The sequence below is a fragment of the Heterodontus francisci genome, chromosome 9 (genome assembly GCF_036365525.1).
Source record: "Heterodontus francisci isolate sHetFra1 chromosome 9, sHetFra1.hap1, whole genome shotgun sequence".
In the NCBI taxonomy this organism is placed as follows: Eukaryota; Metazoa; Chordata; class Chondrichthyes; order Heterodontiformes; family Heterodontidae; genus Heterodontus; species Heterodontus francisci.
Window position 1 is genome coordinate 110,071,119 of NC_090379.1, and position 11,917 is coordinate 110,083,035.

The 11,917-nt window shown below is 43.8% G+C and overlaps 1 pseudogene; it reads right to left on the bottom strand.

The window, feature by feature from the left end:
- Window positions 1-203: 203 nt before the first annotated feature.
- Window positions 204-8,449, bottom strand: LOC137373383 (probable G-protein coupled receptor 139; annotated as a pseudogene).
- Between the last annotated feature and the right edge of the window lie 3,468 nt (window positions 8,450-11,917).

The window sequence follows — 11,917 nt, forward strand, 5'->3', positions numbered from 1 at the left end:
GAGAGAAACAGTGTTAATGGGTAGAATTTTACTGGGGCTGAGAGGCGGGGAGGTGCCGGTAAACTAGCGCGGATCTACGTTGGGGCTGCTTTCCGTTGCAATCCCACCTCCGGAGCATTTACCAGTTGTGCGACTGGATGTGCAGCGGCTGCCAAGGAGGTGGCCAACCATTTGCATAATTAAATGCCTTATTAAGGGCCATTTTACGAGGCTGCCAGCAGTTTGTCGACAGCAGGATGACACCCAGCACGTGGGGAGGCCACCAACTTAATGCAGGCGGCCTCCCTGCGGTGCTCGAGGGGCAATTCGGTGCCGGAGTCTTCATGGCCCAAAGAGGGGGCTACCTGCAGGCAAGGACACCCCTATGGGACAAATGAAACCCCCAGAGAGGTTTCATCTCTGACTGTCATCCCCCTGCTTTATTCATTTATTTTTACTTACCTGGAAGTGCCTCATTTGGCCTCCTGCATGACTCAGCAATGACCAATGTTCCTGGTGATGATGCTGAGGCTTTCGAGCTGTCTGCTCTCTGGTTGGACCGGCATGGTGAGGAGTCTGCACGCCGTTCTTAATTGGATGATGGGCCAGCAGGAGGCCAATTAGGAGGCTGCCTATGGTACAATTGCTGAGATGGTCCCACTGCTGGAAAGTGCAGGCTTGGACCCACTTTGCAACCTGACATTGGGATCTGGAAGCCTGTGGTAAAATTCAGGCCAATGTTTCAGGTCGATGACTTTTCAACACAATCCACCATCAAATTCTGTATAAAGTTCTGACGAAGGGTCATCGACCTGAAACATTAAATCTGTTTCTCTTTCCACAGATGCTGCCAAACATATTGAGAACTACTGGCATTTTCTGGTTTTTATTTTGGAAAACTACCACCAGCAATGTATTCATCTACTTCCCTTAAGTCGCTGGGATGAAAACCATCTGGTCCTGGGGATTTTTTATTCTTTTGTAACATTAATTTCTTCATTATTGTTATTCTCTTAGATTAATTTTGGGGAGTCCCCATCCCTGATTCAATATTATTCTGCTTGGGATGTCCAGCATGCTATCCTCTTCCTCTTCTGTAAATACTGGTGAAAAGTAATGATTTAACGTACCTGCCACTTACATATTTTCATTTATAATACAACTATTATCAGCTTTTAAGGCACTCACATTGCTCCTAATCACATTCTTTTAATGAATATAAATCTAAAAGCATTTTGTGTTGATTTTAATACAATTTGCAAGTTTCTGGTCCTACTCCCTTTTTGCAACTCTTACTATTAGTTTCGTACCTTTGGAACGATGAAAGGGATGGAGAAGAGAAGATGTGTTTGGTGGTGGCATCACACTTGAAGTGGCAGAAATGCCAGAGAATGAACCATTGAACGTGGAGGCTGATGGGGCGGAAGGTGAGGTTAAGGGAAACCTGATCATTGCTCTGCGGGTGATGAGGACAGATGTGTGTAAAATGGGATGAACATGGTCGAGGGCTCAGTAAAACCTGGTAAAGGGGAATACTTAACTGAAGGAATAGGAAGATATATCAGAAGCACTGGTGTGGAAGGTGGCATGGTCAGAATTGAGGTGATGGATACGGAGAAACTGGGAGAATGTAATAGAGTCGTTACAGGAAACAGGATGGGAGCCTGGTAATCAAGGCAGCTGTGGGAGTCAGTAGGTTTAAAGGAGATTATTGTTCACAGACTCTCCTCAGAAATGAAGGTAAATTGAGAAATGGAGGTAAATTGAGAAATGGAGGGGAAGAATTCGTGATTGAACCAAACTGAGGAAACTGGACAATTTTAAATTGATGGGAAGGGTCAGATGGGTTGCGGATTTAGGTTGCAGCAGATTGGACAGGGAGAAATAACATACTGTTGAGACAGGAAGAAATAAGAAGCACGTGACAAGAACAATTTCAAATGATGGGTCTTCCAGGGCAGTCCTGTTTGTGGACCTTGGGAAGGAAAGCAGGATATGTGGATTGGGAGCCATGAGCCTGGAGGCCACGGGGGGATCATTTCCAGAGGAGATGAGGTCAGTGATGGTCTGGGAAACAAAGTAGACACAGTGATCTGTTACAGAAGTGTATGGCAGTAAACCAGAGTCAGTGATAGAAAGATAGCTCTGCTTTTCGGTGATCTGCTTTAATCATTTGACTAATTTAACAATTGCAGTGAATGGATATTTGACTGCATTCTTCAGCTGCTCTCTGAATTTAGTCTGGGTCACTGCATAAATACAGGTGTTGGTGCAAGTGCTCAAAAGCTGCAGCATGTAGCCAGATTGTTCAATGATGTATGCAGGATCATGGGGACCTGTGTAATAACCCAGGTTCGAAATTCGCCAATGAAGGAAAAATGCAACATTTGTCATCCATAACAGTATAAAACTACCAGATATGGTGAAGAGTAAAATGATGGATTTCCTTCGGTTCTCCATCTCTGGGTCAGTGTGATTCTCACTCTTGCTGTGATCCAATAGTTTCCTGCGGATTCTGCTGGCCACTAAAATGTGTCTGACAGTCAGAGCATTGAGCAGTAAAATCAGAACGAATGGAAGGAAAGGGGTTAAAATAATACTGAGGCTGTGAAATGCTGCCCAGGCAGCTTCAGTGTAGTAGCTCAGTGATTCAATACCCCCCCAGGGAACATTGTCAATTATATATTCAGGTTCATATATAAAGTACCAAGGAATATTTTTCAAGCAGAAGAACACACTCACTGTCATTATAACCACAGCTGCAGTTTTCTCCGTGCAATATTTTGTTTTCATTTTGTGGCAACAAATTGCAAGAAATCGATCAAAGGTGAAAGTGATGGTGAACCAGACAGAAATGTCTGTGGCTGCAGAAAGTAGGACAAGTAAGAGAGAAAGTGCAGGAGTGGTCTCCAGGTAAGTACCTGGGAAATGATAAGGAATAACTGTAAACAGTATCACATCAGTGAAAACGACCAGTAGATCTGCCACTGCCATGGCCACCAGGTAGTGGGTGATACATTTGGAGAGTCCGCACTTTCCTTGTGACAGGATCACAATGGCCACTGAGTTAACTGAAATAAATAGAGAAATGTAAGGGGATAATATGTTGCCATCTAAGAGAACGTGGCAATTGCATAGGAACATGGGGACTTCAGACGAGGAATTAGCTAATTATCCTATCAAGCTTGCTCTGCCGTTCAGTTAGACCATGACTGATCTGTATCTTATTTATATTTATCTGCCTTGGTTTTGTAACCTCCAATACACTTGTCTTCTCTTTCTTCTTTCTTCCTTTGGCCTCCTTGTCTCGAGAGACAATGGGTAAGCGCCTGGAGGTGGTCAGTGGTTTGTGGAGCAGCGCTAACCCGTAACTGCTGCCTTCCATGTTGTTTCAGTCGCTGTGAGGCGACTATGAAGTGACCTCTCCATGGCGCATGCCTGGGCGAATGTATGGAGGTTGAGAGTTGCCCAATCGTCAAAACCCCCCTCTCGCTAACAGCAGTCTATTAATCTAGCTTTTAATATTTTGAATGGACCTATCTTTAGCAGCTTTTTGGGGAGAGAGTTCTTGATTTCCACCACCCTTTGTGTGAGGAAGTTCTTCCTGACATCACCCTCGAAGAGCCTTGCTCTCATTGTAAGGCTATGTCCCATTGATCTGCACAGCCCCCGAGAATGGGAATAGTTTCTTTCTGTCTGCACTACCAAATCCTTTAATCATCATAACCATTTCAATTAGTTGACTCTTTGATCTTCCATATTCAAGGTAAAACAAGCCTTGCCTATGAAACTGGTGCTCATAATTTAACTCTTTCAGCAGTGATATCAATCTGGAGACATTCTACAACCTTCTCGACTCAATATTGAGTTCAATAATTTCAGACCATGTGCCCCATTATTTTTGTATTATTTATTTATATATTATATATTCTTTTACATATTTTCTCTTTGAATTATTTATTTTTTAACCATGCGCTAGTTCTTAGTCTGAATTTTAAGACCTCACTGCCGAGATCAGCAGTGAGCTCAAGAAAATGCACGCCAATGTGCTGCCACAATCTCAAGTGCGGCAGCTCATCTATCGCCAGGGCGGCCGGTCACATTCCCCCACCCCGCAATCTCGTGGAGAGGGCAAGATATCGGTCACCAGCAATGGCATCCACTGCCTATGTGCAGGAGCTGGCGCCATTTGTAAAGGGCAGCCAGACCTGACCAATTAAAATGTCTAATTTACTACCTCACCAGAATTAAATCACTAAATTTCTAATGCCCCTTCTCCCCATTAAAAATTAGAATAACTCCTTACCCTTCACCCCCCAAAGCACTTAACTTTTACATCTGACCTTACCTCACAAACTGCACAAAGTTTAAGGTTCAAACCTTCCCACCATCCTCAGCACCCGTTGGGTGAATTTTACAGACCCCAACACCCCCGCCCCACCCAACGTCACGGCTCATGGAGAGGAGGTGTTCAGTAAATACCTCTGGGAGATGGCTGCCGTGCACCCCGATGTCGGGAGGACCTGGCCCGTTATGGCCAGTGGTGGCGAGGCCTGATGGTGGCATCACACCACTTGGCAATGTGATGTTTAAATAAATTAAGACCATTGAAAAAATTAGATTCACGTTCCCGCCATCTGTTCATCGTGCTGCTGGCCAGCACTCCCAGGCCTTCGGTTACCCGTCTGGGGAATTGAGGCGGAGCACTGGTGGATAAGGAGCAAGAAGTAAGTTTCTCAGTGCGGGAGGGAGGGGAGCAGGATCAAAGTCATATCATTGGTGTCGGTGATGGTGGGAAAGGTTATAGTTCAAAGGTTATTCCCTTTTGGGGGGGATGGTCAGGTGGACAAGGTAAGCGTTTTGGGGAGAGAGGGCAAATAATTAATTCTATTGTTATTGGGGGGTGGGAGTGGGGCAAAATAAACGTTTTCATTTTTTTTCATTCAATTATTCTTTAAAAACATTAAATTGAACAATAGGCTTTGGACTCTAGGCTTTAGTGGGCGTAAAAGTGGATAAATCCCCAGGCCCAGAGGAGATGCATCCCAGGCTGTTGTGTGAGGCAAGGGAGGTGATAGCAGGAGCTCTGACACAAATTTTCAGATCCTCTCTGGCCACGGGAGAGGTGCCAGAGGACCGGAGGACAGCGAATGTGGTACCGTTATTCAAGAAGGGTAGAAGGGATAGGCCTGGTAATTACAGGCCAGTGAGTCTAACATCAGTGGTTGGGAAACTATTGGAAAATAGTCTGAGGGACAGGATTAATGTCCACTTTGAGAGGCAGGGAGTAATCAGGGATAGTCAGCACGGCGTTGTCAGGGAGAGATCGTATCTAATTGATTGAATTTTTCGAGGAGGTGACTAGATGTGCAGATGAGGGTAAAGCAGTTGATGCAGTCTACATGGATTTCAGTAAAACTTTTGATAAGGTCCCGCATGGGAGATTGGTTAAGAAGATAAGAGTCCATGGGATCCAGGGCAATTTGGCAAATTGGATCCAAAATTAGCTTGGTGGCAGGAAACAGAGGGTAATGTTCGACGGTTGTTTTTGCAAGTGGAAGCCTGTGGCCAGTGGTGTAGTACAGGGATCAGTGCTGGGACCCTTGCTGTTTGGAGTGTACATTAATGATTTAGACATGAATATAGGAGGTATGGTTAGTAATTTCGCAGATGACATGAAAATTGGTGGTGTCGTAAATAGTGAGGAGGAAAACCATAGATTACAGGACGATATAGATGGGCTGGTAAAATGGGTGGAGCCGTGGCAAATGGAATTTAATCCTGAGAAGTGTGAAGTGATGCATTTTGGGAGGACTAACAAGGCAAGGGAATATACAATGGATGGTAGGACCCTAGGAAGTACAGAGGGTCAGAGGGACCTTGGTGCACTGGTTCATAGATCACTGAAGGCAGCAGCATAGGTAGATAAGGTGGTTAGGAAGGCATATGGGATACTTGCCTTTATTAGCTGAGGCATAGAGAATATAAGAGCAGGGAGGTTATGATGGAGCTGTCTCAAACGCTAGTTAGGCCACGACTGGAGTGCTGTGTACAGTTCTGGGCACCACACTACAGGAAGGATGTGATTGCACTGGAGAGGGTGCAGCGGAGATTCACCAGGATGTTGCCTGGGCTGGAGCATTACAACTATGAAGAGAGACTGAAAAGGCTAGGGTTGTTTTGCTTAGAACAGAGAAGGATGAGGGGGGGACATGATTGAGGTATACCAAATTATGAGGGGCATTGATAGGTTAGATAGGAAGAGACTCAAAATGGCGCCAGTGCCTGTGAACAGGTAGCTGAGGCCATTGCCACGGATGGACTGCTTCCCCATCCACATCATCGGCGGGGAGCGGGGGCGGCCTGCCCTGGCTATTTAAGTGAGCTAATTTCGGCTGCAGAGTAAATATTTCAGCCAATGATGTATATTTGAGGCTGGCCCTCCTCCTGCACTGGCAAACTTATCTCTTTCCCCTTCCCCACCCGAACGGGGATCTGAAGGCAAGGGAGTGCCAGCAGCCATGTAGATGATCGTGGTAGGCCCTCAAAATCACTGGTATGTCTATTTAAATATAACAATTTTATTCATTTGAAGATGTTAATTGTCGTCTCATCACCCAACGGTGGGGTGGCTGCCACGGAACCATATCACCACCAGGAGGGTCGGGCCAGGCTTTCATAGTTTCACGGTCCATGACAGGCCTCATATGGAGACATCTTAGCCCTCCTCCCCCACCATTGAACGCGATGCCTGTGGGAGAACAAAATCCAACCCTTTAACTTGTTTTTTTTTCATGTTTTTGCTTTCAGATAGAGCTGTTCATTATTCTGCCATTAGCACTCTCTCTGGACTCATGCTTTGTGTTCACTACAACTATTTCTGTTCCATGACATCCCTGTAATTTAATCTTACCGTCCCTCTGGCCGATCAGAGACATTCCCTCGTTCTTCTTCACCCTCCCCCCTTTCACTATGCTCAAAGACTGTTACATTTCTAACTTTTCCCATTTCTGATGAAAGGTCACAGATTGAAAATTTATCTCTGTTTCTCGCTCTACAGATGCTGCAAGACTTGCTGAGTATTTTCAGCACTTTCTGTAGTCTCAATCTTCTGCTTCTATGCCTCACACCGCCCATGCTGAACACAGTTTTGTTCTCTCACTTAATCAATTAATATCCCTTTTCAACTTTCTGCCCTCATCTAACTTAGTGTGGTTAGCAAACATAAATATGCAGCTCTCTATTCCATCATACAAGTTATTAATGTGCACAGTGAAAAGCTCTACTCCCTACTGTACCATGTTAGTTACCTCCTCACAAAGTTCAACTAGGTGAGGTGTTAATATCCATTTACAAATCTAGTTCCAGATAAGGATTCCAGAGTTTAAGGGAGTCATACCTAATGATCCGAGAGGCAAGAAATTACAGTTAATGATACTGGGGAGCATGGCAATTATATTTAGGGATTTAGGAGAGCATGGGATTTATGAATGGGGATCCCAAATGACTTGCATTTATATAGCGCCATTCATAATGTCTGAAAACACCCAAAGTATTTTTTCCTTTTGAAGTGTTCTCGCTGTTATAACGTACGAAGTGCAGCAGGCAATTTGCACATAGCAAGCTCCCACAAACAGCAATGTGATAATGACGATGAATGATTCACAATATCAAGGTAATTGAATCATTGATAAATGTCAGAATTTTGTTCTGGACTTATATATTTCAAAAATCAATAATTATTATGGGAGTTCGTAAAGAAACAATAGCATGAATCACAAAAAATAGCAGAGAGCAAGGGTAAGAGAAAGAGCGAACGAGGGCACATTGTATACTGAAGAAGGTGATTTTCAGAATTAATTCAGATTGTGCTGCAGTAACAGTGTTGAGAGTGTGTGAGGGGAGCAGGAAGATGAGACAATGGAAGATGGGCTGATGGTTGATGAACTCTGGTTTTAAAATTGGACAGGTTCTGGCAGCTGAAGGGACACAGCCCTGCTCAATGTATGTCACCAGTAAGGGTGAATATATCTAGTAAAAGGTTTTCAGTATGGTGCCACTTGCTGCACGCAAGCCCATTTTCCTCTCATCACCATTTCTGGTCGTGCTTTTATACCAAAATATAATATTGAAACTTCTGATGTAAACATTTATAATGGCATTTCCTGATGTAAAGAGATTTATGATTTGTTGTTGAATCAATCAAATCACACAAAATAGTTTTTGAAAAGTGTTTGGCATTTATCCTGATTACAGAAATCTCTAATCACTTAAATAATGTATTTCCCAAAATGCTAAAAAAATCAGAAAAATATTCATTTAAAAATAACATTGTTACATTTGCAAAATAACATAGTGAAAAGGCATTTGTTTCCATTAAATGTTTAATTGACTTACCAAGAACTCCAAGAACTGCAAGAACAGCATAGTAAATGTCTTCTATTTGATGGAATATTGTTGGTTCACGCATTCTTTGTGAGATCTAAGTATCTGTTGATAACAGAGAAATAACTCTGCCTGACTGCACAAAACATTCTGAGGAACCTTGTATTTATACAGGAGGGAATTCTCCAGTGAGTTATCAGTTGCATCATTATGAATATTAATTACAGTTCATTGAACAAACAAGTGGAATCATTTATGAAAACTGACAAGCTCATCATGGAATAAAATATAACTCACTAGACTTACACTGCCTTAAAACAATATATTACATAGAAATTAGAGTTGAATGTGACCCTGTTAGAGAAGTATTATTGATTGATTAAACATAGAACAATGCTATCTGTGAAAAGAATTCTCCTCATCTCAGTCCTAAATGATCGCCCCCTGATCCTGAGACTGTGAGCCCATGTTGTAAATTTCCTAGCCAGCAGAAAAAAGTCTGTGTCAACCCTGTCAAGACCCTTTAGAATCTACTTAGCAAAGGATTCAGTTTTATCCCCTTACACCCGTACTTCAATGAATTTTGTGCTCGGCAAGATGTCGAACTCTTCTTCTGTCGCCTTCGGCTTCAGGCTCACTTCTTTGCCCAGGTGTCCTCCACGTGACCAGCGGACCCATTCACTTCCTCCAATATTCTCCCTCCACCTGGACCCCTCACTCTGACCTCTCATCTGCTCTTGATCTTTTCATTGAGAACTGTCTTAATTTCTCTGCCCCCTCCCCTCACTCACACTAACCTGTCTCCCTCTGAACTTTCTGCATTCCATTCTCACAGGTCAGTGTGTTAAAACCTGCTGACAAGGGTGATATTGTTGTTGTCTGGCATATCAACACAGAAACCGAGCTCCAACTCTCAGACACTTCTTCCTACTTCCCCCTGGAGCATGACCTCACCGCTGAACATCAAGCCATTGTCTCCAGGACTGTCACTGACCTCATCTCCTCTGGACAGCTTCCCACCTCAGTATCACAACCCTGGACAGCCCGCTTCTATTTCCTTTCCAAAATCCACAAACAGGACTGTCCTGGTAAACCCATCATTTGATCTGTTCCTGCCCTAATGAACTTACTTTTTCCTATCTTGACACTATTTTCCTCACCTTGTCCAGTCTTTTACCACCTACATCCATGACTCTTCTGATGCCCTACATAATTTCAACCATTTCCAGTTTCCTGGCCCTAACCGACTCCTCTTCACTACAGGCGTCCAATCTCTCTACACCTCCGTCCCCTATCAGTTTGGTCTGAGGCCTCTGCCCTTCTTCCTTGAACAGAAGCCCAACCAGTCCCCATCCACTACCACCATCTTCTGCCTGGCTGATCTTATTCTCACATTGAACAACTTCTCTTTCAACTCCACTCACATGTCCAAATAAGCAGTGTTGCTATGGGTACCCAGATGCGCCTCAATTATGCCTGTCATTTTGTGGGGTATGTTGAACATTCCTTGTTCCAGTCCTAATCAGGCCCCCTCCACCAACACTTTTCCGGATGCAACATTCCACAACAGCGCTTCTGCTGTGTCTTCCCTTTTCCTCAACTGATGATTCCCACACACTGCGGTTGAAAGGGCCCTTGACTGTGTCCAATCATTTCCTGCATTACCTGCTCTCACCCCTTTTCCTCCCTCCCAGAACTACAATAGGGTTCCACTGACCTCACATTCTACCCCATCAGCCTGCATATCTAAAGGACCGTCCTCTGCCATTTCCGTCGCCTCCAACATGATGCCACCACCAAACACATTTTCTCCTCCCCTGTCAAGCATTCCAAAGGGATCGTTCTCTCTGTGACATCCTGGTCCACTCCTCCATCACCCCTGACACCTCGTCCCCTTTCCACAGCACCTTCCCATGCAATTGCAGGAGGTGAAATACCTGCACTTTTACCTCCTGTCTCCTCACTATCCAAGGTCTCAAACAATCCTTCCAGGTGAAGCAACGATTTACTTGTACTTCTTTCAATTTAGTATACTGTATGCTGCTCGCAATGTGCCTGCCTCGACACTGGGGAGAACAAACACAGAATGGGTGACTGCTTTGTGGAACACCTCCACTCAGTCCACAAGCATGATCACGAGCTTCTGGTTGCTTGCCATTTTAATTCACCACTCTGCTGTCACGCCCACATTTCTGTCCTTGGCCAGTGAAACTCAACGCAAGCTCGAAGACCAGCACCTCATCTTTTGCTTGGGCACTTTACATCCTTATGGACTCAACATAAAGTTCAACAATTTCAGAGCATGACTGCCATTTATATATTTTTTAATTTTCTTATTCTTTAAAGTTTTATTTCATTTTATTTTTTAATAAATGTAATGAGCCTGTCTTAAACTTGTTATTCATATTTTTGCTTTCAGACAGAGCTGTTCGTTATTTTGCCATTGACACTCTCTCTGGACTAATGTTTTGTCTTTTATCATAACTGTTAAGACTCCCTTTGCCTTTTGTTCCATGACATCTCGGGGGTCATTTAATCTCTCCTGCCCCTTCGCCCGATCACACATCTTTCTTTTTTTCTTCTTTCCCCAATCCCCTTTCACTTGCTCAAAGCCTGATAATCTTTGCCATTTCTGATAAAATGCCACAGATCTAAAATGTTAACCGTTTCTCTCTCCACAGATGCTGCCAGACCTGCTGAGTGTTACCAGCACTTCCTGTTTTTATTTAAAATGGAACCAAATAAAAACTGTAGTGGAACAATGGGTGATCTTTAAGGAGGAGATGCTTCAGGTACGGGCTTGGTTCATTCCAGCAGGGTGTAAGATAGGGGAAATCAAAACCAGGGCTCCGTGGATGACAAGGGCAGTTGAGAATGTGACGAATCCAAAAATAAGGAACGTGTATCATGCATGTCAGTTGAAATCTTCAAGTGAGAACCAGACCAAATACAATAAGTTGAGAGGGAAAGTGAAGATGAAAATAAGACTGGTGAAGAAAGAATATGAGAATAGAATGGCAGTCAATATAAAATGAAATCTAAAAATGTTCCACCAGCGTGTAAACAGCAAGCAAGCAGTAAAAGGCAGCATGGGTCCTATTAGGGAAAAGTGGGTGATATATCCTTAGCAGTGCTGGGTAATGCTAGAATACTTATAGGTACTTTGTATCTATGTTTACTAAGGAAAAGGATGCGGACAATATATCGGAAGAAGCGGAGAGTGTAGAGGTAATGGATGTGGTGAAAACTGAGAAGCAGGATGTACTGGAAGGTCTGACTATGCTTAGAGGGGGTAGGTCACCTGGTGGTATGGCTTGCATCCCAGGAAGTGGGGCTGGAGATAATGGAATGGCTTGCCATAATTCTCCTATCTTCCTGAGATATGGGAAACGTGCAACAGGATTGGAGAGCAGCAAATGTGACACCCTTACTCAAGAAAGATGTAAGGATATTCCTTCTGACTACAGGTCAGTCAGTTTAACATCAGTGGTGGGTAAGGAGTTAGAAACAATAATCGGGGAAAATATCAACAGGCAATTGGAGAGGCTTGAGT